Here is a 12,342-nt window from a genome sequence, read left to right as displayed (position 1 = left end):
TTGGTCTGAGGGTGGTAAGGGGCAGAGACTTTGTGGGTTACACCATATTTTTGCATGAGTTTTTCAAAAGGTTTGTTACAGAAATGGGACCCTCCATCATTAATGATTGCCTTGGGCATGACAAAGCGTGCAAATAACTCTTTGAGAAAACGTATGACAACCTTGTGGTCATTGGTTCGACAAGGTATTGCCTCCACCCATTAAGAAACATAGTCCACAGCGACCAAAATGTAAGAATGCCCGAAAGAAATGGGGAAAGGTCCCATTAAATCAATACCCCAACAATCAAAAATCTCAAGAGTCAATATGGGGGACATAGGCATTTCATTCTTGGCAGTAATTTTTCCTAATTTTTGACAGACCTCACATGCTTTACAAAAATTTTCAACATCTTTAAACATGGTAGGTTAGTAGAGTCCACTTTGTAATATTTTGAAACAGTTTTCTTAGCAGCAAAGTGGCCTCCATATGTCCCACCATGGCAAAAATGCATCATAGAACTAAATTCATCATCTGGAACACATCTACGCACCAACTGGTCAGAACAATATTTGAACAGGTATGGATTATCAAAATAATAATGTCTTACCTCAGCTAGGAGCTTACGCTTGTCTTGGGTGAGCCAATGGTCTGGCATTCGGTCGGTGACGAGATAATTCACAATGTCGGCGAACCATGGAGCGCGTGACACAGCAAAGAGACGTTCATCAGGAAAGTCGTCATTCAAGGGAGGGGACACCGGTACCTCGGGTAGCTGCAACCGAGAAAGATGGTCAGTTATAACGTTTTCCACGCCCTTTTATCGCGTATGGTGATATCGAATTCCTGGAGGAGTAGAATCCACCTGATCAACCTGGGCTTGGCGTCCTTCTTTACTAATAAATATTTCAAAGCAGAGTGGTCAGTAAAAATAATGACAGGTGCACCAATGACATAAAAGCGAAATTTTTCTAAAGAAAAAACAACAGCTAGCAATTCCTTCTCAGTGGTAGTATAATTTCTCTGAGCATCATTCAAAGTTCGACTGGCATAATAAATAACCGACAGCTTGTTATCAATTCGTTGACCTAGAACAGCACCAAGAGCGTAGTCGCTAGCGTTGGTCATGATCTCAAATGGCAAGTCCCACCGAGGAGGTTGCATGATAGCTGCAATAGTCAAATATCGCTTTAGTGTTTCAAAGACCTATTGACAATCATCAGTCCACACAAATTTAGTTTCATTTTGCAACAAGGTACATAATGGTTTAGCAATACAACTGAAACCCTCAATAAAATGTCTATAGAACCCGGCATGACCAAGGAAGGAGCGAATATCTCGGACTGTCTTAGGTACAGGTAACTGAGAAATCAGCTCTACCTTGGCCCTATCAACTTCTATACCAGGCTCAGAAACCAAATGTCCACGTACTAAACCACTACGTACCATAAATTGACATTTTTCCCAGTTTAAAAGTAAATTCTTTTCCTCACATCTTTTCAAAATCGCAATTGAATGTGTCAAACAATGATCAAAAGACTTACCAAACACAATAAAGTCATCCATAAAATTTTGCATATATCATCTAACATATCAGAGAAAATACTCATCATAGAACGTTGGAAAGTAGCAAGGGCATTGCATAGACCGAATGGCATTCTGCGGAAAGCAAAGGTACCGAAGGGACAAGTGAAGGTAGTCTTCTCTTGGTTCTCAGGTGCTATGGCAATTTGATAGTAATCAGAAAATCCATCCAAGAAACAATAAAAAAAATTACCAGCTACTTTCTCTAATATCTGATCTAGGAAAGGTAACGGGAAATGATCTTTTCAGCTAGCCAAATTCAATTTACGATAATCAATACACATTCTCCAACCCGTTACTTTCCTAGATGGGATCAATTCTCCATTAGCATTTTCAATGACAATCAAACCAAATTTTTTTGGAACTACCTGTGTTGGGCTTACCCATTTGCTGTCGGAGATTGGATATATGATGTCAGCAGCTAATAATTTCAGCACTTCGTTTTTTACCACCTCTTTCATGGCTGGATTCAGCCTCCTTTGTGCATCTCGAATTGGTTTAGCGTCTCCTTCAAGGAAGATGTTATGAGTGCAAATGGAAGGGTGGATACCCTTGATGTCAGCAATAGTCCGTCCAATCGCTCCTCGATGCTCTCGAAGTACCTGCAATAATTTAGTTTCCTGTTCATGAGTAAGGTGTGAAGAAATTACCACAGGGAATGTGCCGTCTACTGGACCCAAGAAGGCATATTTCAGCTCGGCAGGCAATGGTTTCAACTCAAGTGTTAGAATTTCTTCTGCGGATGACTTTAGAATTTCTATTAGGTCAATGGCCTCAAATGTAGGCTTACGCCAACTACTTGTATAACTCGCATCAAACATATGAGGAACACTATCTAGGATTTGCTCCTCTGATTCTAGCGATAATTCATCAATCCCTTTAAACTGCGCAAAAGAGTCATTTTCAAGTGCAGCATCGATGTCGAGTACCGACAGTAGCTCTGAAGTGTCTAAGTCATCTATCACATCGACTGCATGAGTATTTGCATCATCACACCCACTTGACATCCTATGAGCATTAAAAACATTCATTTCCAGTGACATGTTCCCAAATGTGAGCTTGAGGACTCCGCTTTGACAGTTAATCAGGGCGTTTGAAGTAGCAAGGAATGGTCGCCCCAAAATGACAGGAGCCTGATATATGGTGGAAACAGGCTGCTGCATATCCAAAACAACGAAATCCACAGGATAGTAAAATTTGTCAACCTGAACCAAAACATTCTCAACAATACCTCGTGGAGCCTTTACAGATCTTTCTTCCAACTGTAGCATCATAGTAGTTCTCTTCAATTCACCTAAACCCAGCTGGTCATATAACAAAGACGGAAGCAGATTCACACTACTCCCAAGGTCAAGTAAAGCTCTCCCAATACGAGATTCTCCGATCATGATTGGTATCCTAGGGGAGCCAGGATCTCTAAGTTTCTGTGGAGTCTGACTAAGAATCAATGCACTGACCTGCTCAGTTAAGAAAGCCTTTTTCTTCACGTTCAGTTTCCTTTTTACGGTACATAGGTCTTTCAGAAATTTTGCATATGCAGGGATCTGCTGTATGGCATCTAAGAGTGGAATATTGATTTTTACCTGCTTGAATATCTCTTGAATCTCCGTATAATACTTGTTCTTTTGTCCAGATGTCAAACACTGAGGGTATGGGACCACCGGCTGGTATTCCTTAACTGGCTCATCTTCCTTCTTATCGGGCGTTGTAGAACTCGAGCTAGCCTCATCTGATTTTTTCTTTCCTTTATCTATCTCATCTACCGCCTCAAGTGTCAGCGCAGCTAGCTATTGATCAGTAGGTAATTCAAGAAGGGAAACTTCTTTTCCACTTTGCAAAGTAATAACTTCTTTTGCTGACTCATACGCATCCCCTGAAACATTGTGGACTAACTGTTGTTGCTGTCTGTATACCTGGGGATTAGGCTGAGGCTGTGCGGGGAATTTTCCTTTTTCCAGGGTATTAAGCTGTGTGCTCATCTTGCTTATGGCATCTTTCAGTTCTCCATTGGTCGTAACTTGCAATTGCATGAATTGCTGGAGCATGGTTGCCACCTGTGCTACACTATCATCAGAAGCTTTCTTTACTAGAATGGGGACTAACGCTGATTGGAATCCTGGTGGTGCGTAGCTCCGAGAAAACTATTGCGGTTGGTACTGCGGTTGAGGAGCTATGACTGGATTGTATGTCGGTTACAGAGGCGGTGCATATGATTGAGGTGCCTGCTGATACCGTGAAGATGATGGACCAGGCTGATCATTTCTCCATTGAAGGTTTGGATGATTCCGCCACCCAGGGTTGTAAGTGTTTGAGAGCAGCTAATTCTGCGTCTTGTTGACCCAATTTGCCGATAACACCTGATCAGATCAGCTCTCTTGCAACACAGGTAAGAATTGACAATCCTGAGGTCTGTGGTCTGAAATCTCACAAATCGTGCAAATCTCAGCTTTCGACTTTTCAGATTCCATGACTTCCAATTTCTTAGATAACGCAGCTACAAGGGCCTGTAAGCTAGTGTCCTCTTTGACCTCATATCTGCCCCCGCCACTGATTGCTCGGATAGGTTGGGCAGCTATCGGCACCCGTTTAGGTCGTGCGTTCCACTGCTGGGCACTTTCAGCGAGATAGTCTAAAAATGATAAGCCCTCATCTAGTTCCTTATGGAAGAACATCCCATTGCACATAGACTTGACAAATTGTTTGCACACAGGGGTTAAAGTAGTAAAAAAATAGTTCACTAACCTCCATGATTCGAAACCATGGTGCGGGCATATGTTCATCAGGTCCTTGAATCTCTCCCAACATGCCTGGAATGTCTCGCCATCTTTTTGCATGAACTGACTGATCTGCTCCTGCAGGTACTGAGTTCTCTGAAGAGGAAAAAACTTATGTAAGAACTCACGCTGCATTTCAACCCAGCTAGTAATAGAGTTAAGGTGCAAAGAATTAAACCAAAATTTTGCCCTGTCTTTCAGAGAAAATGGAAACAAACGCAATTTAATGTATTCATCAGTCCCAGCCCTATTAATGAAAGTGGTGCAAACCATCTCAAAGTCTGTCAAGTGTTGGTACGGACTCTCAGAGTTCATCCCATGCTTAAGAGTGAAATTCGGTGCATCTTGTGGTGACACAATGCATTAAGGTGTAGATGTGCATAAAGGTTGTAGAAAATCTTCAAGTGTACGTGGTGCATGTGCATCCATAGCTTCTTCAAAATAATGACCAAACAGATTATTCAGCTCAAATTCAGAATCACTTGTAGGACTAATAGGTGAACAGTCAGACCCGGTGCTATGTGTATCCCTACTGGTGCTAGGTGAAAGTCTACACAATCGATTCGAATTATCTCAAACCCAGGGCATCAAACATCACAATAGCCAGCAGAAATCCACTAACACGGCAACAAACAAATTTTTTCAATTTTTCAATTTTCAATTTTTTTCATTTTTTTTCTATTTATTTGAAGAAAACAAAAAATAATTGGGAAAATGCATAATTCGAAATTAAAACTGGCAATTCCTCGGCAACGGCGCCAAAAACTTGACTCACTCGAAAAATGAGCAGCTTGGAAGCTATCCCAAGTATAGGAGTTCTGTCGTGTAATATTAAGCACAAGGGCTAGATCGTCTCCTTAGGGAATGCGTTTAATCTCAGATTTAACGTTTTTCTAATCAAAATTAAATTGCACTGAACTCAGTTCAGATTCAGAGTTTTCAAGGTTGTTCAATTTTACTTCTGATAAATTAAATGACACGTAATTTAAAAACCCTAAAACTAACATTCACTCAATAAAAAAAAAACAAGTTTGGAAATCCTAGTTTACTTAAGGAAATACCTAAACAAGCATTATTAAAGATGGCAACTACAAATAAGGAATTAAAACATGCAATGGAAACTTAATCAAACACACACACGCACTAAAAATCAAACCTTTAATATGGATCAATAATTCAAACCAAGAACTCGAACAAAAATGCAAACACATAAAAAATCTAAACTTTGAATGATACCGAAAAATAAAAATACGAACTTTAACAAAACTGAAAAATATGAACTTTGACGAAACTGACCCTAACTAAATTAATTAAATAACTTGGAACATTAAACTAATCTATGGAAAAAAATTTAACCGGAAGAGAATAAAAAAAAACAATTAAACTTCAATAATAATGAAACACCCCAAATAATGTTCAAAATCTAAAAATAACAATAAACACAAATAAAAAGTTAACAATATTGAACTGATTAATTAGTAATAATAAAAGAAAGAGAAGAGATAAAAGAGAGAGAGAGAGAGTGAGAGTGAACATCCATGGGAAGCTGTGGATGAGAGAGCCTCGGCTGGCAGCAGAGGAGGTCTGCTCTTTGGTCTGCTGTTCCTGCTATGGTTGGTTGCAGATGCAGAAGGGAGAAACCACAGGTCTATTGTGGAAGACCTGGATGTGGAGCTGTGCAGTGGAAGCTGATCTGGACCTGCTGTGACTCTCGAGTAACTGCTGCAGCGGTTGGGCAGGAAAAGAACCGCAGGTCTGCTGGTGCACTTGGCCAAGGAATGTTGGCTGAGATCTGCTGTGGAGTCGGCTAGCCGTGGGAGAGCTTCAGCAGGCTGGGCAGAGGGAAGGAACAAAGGTTGCAGCAGAGGATGAACTGGTGCCACTGAAGATCTGTTGGTGTTGTTGCGGCTACCGGAGTAGGAAGATGGCAGGGAGCAGAGGGTCTGATGGAGGACTAGAACAAAGGAGGCTGATGGTAAAGCTGGAGTAGAGAAGAGGATAACTGAGAAAAGGGAAAAGGCAGAGAACTGAAAATCTAGAAATACGAGAGAGTGGAAGAGAGAAAAAAACAGGGGAATAGAACAGGAGAATGGGCAAGAGCGAGGGCAGAGAGAAGCTCAGGGAAAAAGAAGGGACAGGAGAAGAGAAGAAGAAGAAGAAGAAGAAGAAGAAGAAGAAGAAGAAGAAGAAGAAGAAGAAGAAAAAGAAGAAGAAGAGAGGAGAAGATGACAGCTGGCATGTGGTGCACAGGAAAAAAAAAGATTTAAAGGGTAGGGGGGCGGTGCCCTAGGACCCAAGACCCAGATAGGAGTTTTGACCAATTTAGAGGACCTGAATTATTATATTTTTTTATTTTTTTTTCATTCTCTATTCATCACAAATCTGACTCTTTTGGAGGTGGTTTCTCAGAAAACTTAAAACACAAAAGTTGTAGATAATCCTTTCCTCTTTCTCTAAAAATTTGAGTCATCTCGATCGAAGCTAGGACGAAAAAGTTATGCACAATATACGAACAGGTGTCGGTTTGGGTTTCCTAGATTTTTCTTGCAACAAAAAATTACCAAAACTTCATAAATAATGTAATAAAGTTGAAGAATGATGATTTTGGCACTTTATTAAAATATTGAAAAATTTTGGACATTTAATTAAAAATATAAACTGTAAAGCTCGGGTTAAGATGCCCAATTACGCAGTTTTGATGCGTAATCACGAACCAGGTAGTTCAAAAAGCCCTAGTCGACCGAAACCTCCCTAGGTCAAAAGTTTGACCATCTGGTCGATCGACCTTTTTTGTACTCCAACTACTTGGTCGATCGAAGGGTCCTCGGGAAAATTCCCAGCGGTCTGGTCGACCGAACCAACCAGTTCAAAATGGCCTGGTCGATTGAACCTCGAAAAATTGAGAAATCGCCCTCTCCTGGTCGACCAAGCCTTCAGTTCAAAAGTCCCCTAGTCGACCGAATCATATAAGACTTGGTCGACCAAACTTGTTCTAGTCGACCGGACCTCTCGAGTTGCCCTGATTTTTACCGCGTTTAAACTTATTTTTATTAGGGTTAAAATATTCAAAACATCATTAATATTTTCTAATATTCCCAATTATATCCCTAACAGTCATATTTTAGGGGTACTCTATTTATACCCCTTCATTTGGGAAGATTAGAAACTTGATTAACCTACTTGATTAAAAATTCTCTCTTAAGTTCAAATATCCATCATACTCAGATCTAAGCCCCATTCACTCATACTTACTTGCTACTATTGTCTAAACCCTCTGTGAGTCGATTGAGTGTTTGTTTTGAAAAGGTTTGTTCTCCTTGTTCTATTTGATTGACACAATTTTATTGAGAGCCAAACCTAAGGATTCTTAGGGGACTTTGTTGATAAGTCTATCCTAAGAAGACTTTGATAGATCTTCTAAGCTTGCACCTTCATTGTAATATCTTGAGAAGACTGTATTTGTTCTTAGTTGAAAAATATTTTCAAATACTTTCAAATATCTATCGTGCTTTATCTTTATAAATATTTAAAGAGATATTTGTTTGTGTGAGAAAAATCTTTGTTGTTATATTCATTGATTTATATCTTTAGTTGAATACAAAAGATTAATCTCATTTTGCAAACTAAATCCACATACTACTTGAACTTCATATACATATATGTATTGAGAAAACTTGTTGATTGAAATATATGAAGTGTGGCTAATATCTTTGCTTGAGCATTTAGATTGAATATCTAGTGATACAAAGATCATATAGGTTTGTACTCTCACGCACCAATTACATCGATAGAAAATCTATTTGAGAGTAGACATCTTAAGACCATATTAAGCTTACATATTATATCATTATTATTGCGCGCATTTGGGTACATATTTGCTTTACACGAAAGCACAATCATTGTACCATCTGATTATATACACTTTTTTTGTATATCCAGGCATGGGCCTGAAGAGGGAGACTAGCCCTGGAATAGTCCCGGATTGGCTTAGACCCGGTTAGGAAAGCTAGGTGCGTCGTCATGTTAAGGCGTGTAGGTTGAGATCAGCCCCGCTAATTGACCTGGTTAAGGTTGAGGTCAGCCCTATGTTAATTGGACCTGGTTGTAAACGGTGCTGCTCCACCCTTAAGTGAGCTATTAGTGGAATCCTCTGGCTTGCGAGCTAGAGGTGGGGACGTAGGTACAGTTGGCCGAACCCCGATAACATATCGTGCGTGTTCTTTACATTTCTGAAATTTACTTACTGCACGTGTATGTTATATTGTGAATGATTAGGTTTACATATGCATAGATAGACCCTAGGTTAAGTAATACTATTTATCTAGTTTAACCTAGGCGATAAGTTTTAAATACCCAATTCACCCCCTTTTGGGATTGCACCAAAGCTAACAGCCAAAATAAAGGAAGCGAGCATGGACGATCAAACAATCGCGGCAGATCTAGGACCAGGCGGTCTAGATCTAGAAATCCTAGAGGTTCCTAGGGCACAAAGAACGTTGGGTGCTGGAACTGTGGAAAGGCCGGGCATTTCAGAAACCAATGCAAAAGTCCGAGAAAGGAATCTGAGGCGAAGACAGAAGCAAATCTCACCTCTTCCTCAGGAGAAAAAGATGCATTGATATGCTCTCTGGAGAGCAAGCAAGAGTCTTGAGTCTTAGACTCCAGAGCCTCATTTCATGCCCACTTGCAGCAGAGATTGCCTAGAGGAGTACACACTAGGTAATTTTAGTAAGTTGTACTTGGCGACGATAAACCTTGCGACATAACCGGAAAGAGAGTTGTAAATATCAAGATAAATGGGTCAGTATGGAAGCCGAAGGATGTCAGATATATTCCAGACTTGAGAAAGAACTTGATCTCAGTTGGTCAACTGGTAGATGAGGGATACATGACGACATTCATTGGTGATCAATGGAAGGTTTCAAATGGTGTACTAACGATTGCGCGAGGTAAGAAAGTGGAACACTTTATCTAACTTCCAATACCTTCATGTCTATTTCAATTACTACAAGAAATGAAGACATCAACATTTGGCACCAATGACCAGGTCATATGAGTGAGAAAGGACTCAAGGTGATGCACTCAAAGGGAAAATTGAGTAGCCTACAGTCAGTTAAGATTGACATATGTGAGGATTGCATATTCAGGAAACAGAAGAGAGTTAGTTTCCAGAAAAACACCCGTGCCCCAAAGAAGAAGAGACTAGAACTAGTCCACTTAGATGTATGGGGACCGATGCCCGTCTCACCCATAGGCGAAAGGAATTACTTCGTCTCGTTCATTGACGATCATTCTCAGAAGGTATTGGTTTACTTTTTGAAGTATAAGTCAAAAGTATTTGATGCTTCCAGGGTATGAAAATCTATGGTTGAAAAAGAAACTGGTTTGAGAATCAAGAAGCTGAGAACAGACAACAATGGTGAGTATCAAGACACCGGGTTCAAGAAATTCTACTATGAGCATGATATCAGGATGGAAAGAACTATGTCAGGTACGCCTCAACACAACAATGTAGTAGAGCAGATGAATCAAATGTTGACTGAAAGAGTAAGAAGCATACGTATATAGTCGGGCTTACCATTGCAGTTCTGGGTAGAAGCAGTCGGCACTGCAACGTACTTGAATAACAGGGGTCCATCAGTACCATTGGACCACTGTATACTAGAAGAGGTATGGAGTGAAAAAAAGGTGAGACTTTCACATATGAATGTTTTGGTTGTGTTGCATATGTACATATCAGTGATCATGTCAGAAACAAGCTTGATCCTGAGTCTCTAAAATGCACCTTCGTCGATTATAGTGAAGAAGAATATGGGTATCACATTTGGGATGATGAAAACAAGAAGTTGATCAGAAGCAGAGATGTGATTTAAAAGAAAAAAAAAAAAAGGTGATGTACAAAGACAGGTACACGTCAGAATCCACTGAACCAGTTCATAGAGGGTCAACCTATGTAGATATGGATGATGTCCCAAAAGGTGTCAGGACGCAACAACAAGAATGTCGAGAATCCTTAGGCAAAGGAACCAGTTGAGCCTGCCTCCTACTCTAGCTCCAGAGCTTAGGAGATCTTCTCGACCGATGTACCAAATAGAAGGTATATAGATTATTTACTTCTTACAAATGGAGGAGAGCCCGAACGCTATGATAAAGCATGTTAGGTGGCAGATGTGGGCAAGTAGGAGCTTGCGATGAAGGATGAGATGAAGTCCCTCACCTCCAACAAAACATGGGAACTAATTGAGTTGCCCTAAGGTAAGAAGGCCTTTCACAACAAGTGGGTGTACAGGATCAAAGAGAAGCATGACGACTCCAAGAGGTACAAGGCTCGATTGGTAGTCAAAGGCTTCGAGCAGAAGGAAGAAATTGACTACATTGACATTTTTGCACTAGTTATGAAGCTGACAACTATCAGATCGGTCTTGAACATTGTTGCGTCAGAGGGCCTATATCTCGAGCAGTTAGATGTGAAGATGACATTTCTTCATGGTGATCTTGATAAGGAAATTTACATGCATCAACCAGAAGGATTCTTAGAGAAAGGTAAAGAGAATCTAGTGTGTAGGTTAAAGAAAAGCTTGTATGGTCTCAAATAAGCTCCCAGACAATGGTACCGAAAATTTAATGGCTTTATGCACAAGAATGATTTTCTAAAGTGCAACGCTGACCACTATTTCTACTTCAAAAGGTAGTAGTATAGTTATATCATTCTATTGTTATATGTGGATGACATGCTAATCGCAGGACCAGATATAGAAGAGATCAGGAAATTGAAGTAGCAATTTTCAAAAGAGTTTGACATGAAGGACTTAGGCTCAATGAAGTAGATACTTGGAATACGGATCTCTAGAGATAAGCGATAGGGAACGTTGCAGTTATCTCAGTTAGAGTACTTTAGTTGTGTTTTACAGAGGTTTAACATAAGCAGTGCCAAAGCAACAAGTACACCATTGGTAAGACATTTTCGCCTCTCCAAGATCAAGTTTCCCAGATAGATGAAGAGAAGGACTTCATGGCTAAGGTACCTTACGCCTTAGCCATTGGAAGTCTCATGTATGCCATGGTTTGTGTAACAACCCAAAGAATTTTAATTATTTAAAATAATAAGAAAAATAATAAAAGGAAAAGAGAAAATAAAAGAAAGGAAAAAGAAATTTTAAACAGGGTAACAAGCAGGTTCCCGTCGTCGATGAGCAGGATTTTTCTTGTCGATGAGAGATCTTGGGGGCCTCGTCACCGAGTATGCATATCTTGTTGACGAGAATTAACTGAGAGGGTTTGCAATATTTTGAAACTCGTCGACAAGCTCATGGTATTGTCGGCGAGTGTTCTTTAGTGGTTCGTTGACAAGTCCTGTCTTCTCGTCGACAAGCCTATGTGGCAACACAGGGTATGTAAAGATCTAAGGTTTCTTTCTTGTGAAGGAAATCAATTTTTCCTTTAGCTTTCTCTATCTAGACGGTTCCTCTACCTTCTTTCTAGCTTTCCAGCCTGAATTTAGCCTGAATCGACGATCGGAGGTCGCTACGGTGTTCTAGGGAAGATTCTCTACACATCTAGCAGATCAGTTTTCTAAACTGGGCTTTTTGGGAAACATCCCAAAATTAGGGTAAGTGAATTATCTTGAAGTTTTCTTAACAAATATTGTTTTGGAGCCTAGGAAGTATTAAATGGGTATTTTTCTAGGATTTGAGTAAGTTGGGGGTTTTGGAATACAGGGTCCGGGTGAGCATCACAGGTATCTTTTGGGGATCCCTATTGACGTAGTTCAAGGATTCAAGTAAGGAGAAATTATATATTAAATCAGGGTTTTATGAATTAAATGAAAATGGACTATGTTATATATATGTATATATGTTTTCATGTGGGTATAAAATGCCAACCATGTAAATTATGTTTTCTGAACTTAGGGCTGCTTATTTAGCTATGTATATGTGAAAATAAACTGATGAAAGTGGATATTTTTCAGGATAATTATGTAAGAAATGAAGGTATATTTTCAGTA

Source organism: Malania oleifera, chromosome 2 (genome assembly GCF_029873635.1).
Source record: "Malania oleifera isolate guangnan ecotype guangnan chromosome 2, ASM2987363v1, whole genome shotgun sequence".
NCBI lineage: Eukaryota > Viridiplantae > Streptophyta > Magnoliopsida > Santalales > Ximeniaceae > Malania > Malania oleifera.
This window is presented reverse-complemented; position numbering follows the sequence as displayed.